The following is a 1,760-nucleotide window of genomic DNA, read 5'->3' as shown; positions in this document are numbered from 1 at the left end:
AGCTCCACTTTTCTAAGTGTGTTATGAGAAACTTCTAGAAAAATCTTCCACATTTTCTCTATCCCTATTTTGAAATTAATTTGCATGTATTATATCTACTTGAAACTCTGCATATTTTACATCGCAAGCCCTAGATATTGTTTTTGTAATAAATAATAACCTTTTTAGAGCACCCTACTACTTCACATCCTATAATTGCAGTGGAGAAAATAGCCTCTGTAATTGTGATTGTGTGTCACACCATTTAAAAAAAATCTATTTGTGGTTTATTAGTTTCTGAGAGGAATGAATTTCCATACAAAAAATACATGCTGTTTTTATGTGCAAACATGAGTGTTCCACTTGAACATAATGTCTCTCTGTCACTGTCATTGGCCTAGAGGTGTAGCAGCTGACCTATATTTATGCACGACTCCTGTTCCAAGCTCTTGCTATGAAGCACCTACTAAGATCTGTCTTCTCGTTTGGTATTAAAATGCATTATAGTGTAGGGAAAAACTTTCGGTATATTATACTGAGGTTCCAACATCCAACATGGTTGTGAAACTTGGACTAATTACAGAATCAATCAATCACTGTGGTATTTTTTGAGCACAATGCATGCAGAGTACTGTACTAAGCTTTGGGAGAGTACAACAGAATTCATAGACACAATCCCTGCCCACAGTGAGATTACCATCTACAAGAGAAGCTTACAGATCCAGTTCCTGGAACTGTTTCGCCAGCTTCACTTACAAACCAGATTACTTAAGGTGGGTGGGTAGAATGAATGGTTTAAAGATACAGTGAAGCACAGTCTCAAAGGGTGCAACATAACAGCAGACTACTGAGATACCACTACAGCTTGGTGGGCAGCAGTCAAGAGAGGAGCTGCTTTCCTCAAGCAAAGACTCTACAGAGACTGGGTTATGAAGAGACAGGTTCAAAAACAAAGATAGATTCTTTATGGGACAAATGTATTAGGACAGCAAGGGACTCTACATACCAACAACGTGGAAGAAAATGTTGGTATTTTCAGCCACAATCGCACAGACAGGATCTAAATGTCAGTGACATCATCTTCACAAATGAAGGACAGCCTTATATTTTTGAAGCTCTTTTAATTAACTATTTCAAACTTTTCCTCATGATTTTCTTTGGAAAACACGTTGTCTCTTGTTTCAGTGGGAGGAGGAGTCATAGCATTTACTGAGCACCCACTGAGTTGATTGCATTAAATGTCTTGTTTTTTGTGCCAGATTTGGGTATTCTTTCCAACAAAATTAAACTGCTCACTGTTAAACTGTAACCCTTACTTGTCTATTGGAACAGAGGCCTCATCTCCCACTCCCAAGATTCATTTGGAAAGGGGGAGGAGTCAGCTTCCTTCTTGCCCCACAAAGTTGCTTTTGCACCATCCCACCTCCACCATCCCTCTCTTTTCCTTCCTTGGAAGCCAAAATCATCCACCTCTACCACCCACTCCAGTTACGAGTAACAGTCATCTACCCTCTCTCAGGCTGCTCTTCCAACTTTCTGAACCATTTTAATTCCTTTCTCACATTCATTCTCTCTTTCTCCATCCCCATATTGATCCTTGGGAACTTCAATATCCACATGGATGTTCTCCATGGCCCTTCCTCTGCTTCCCTCTTCCAGCAATCTCTTGCTCCACTCCATTCACCCACTCACCAACTTGGACACACATGGTTCTGCTCGTCTCCCCATTATTATTGTCATTATTATGGTGCTTGCTAAGCACTTACTATGTGCTAAGCATT

The sequence above is a fragment of the Tachyglossus aculeatus genome, chromosome X4, assembly GCF_015852505.1.
Source record: "Tachyglossus aculeatus isolate mTacAcu1 chromosome X4, mTacAcu1.pri, whole genome shotgun sequence".
Lineage (NCBI taxonomy): Eukaryota > Metazoa > Chordata > Mammalia > Monotremata > Tachyglossidae > Tachyglossus > Tachyglossus aculeatus.
The sequence above is the reverse complement of the archived record's forward strand: the minus strand, read 5'-3'. Positions refer to the sequence as shown.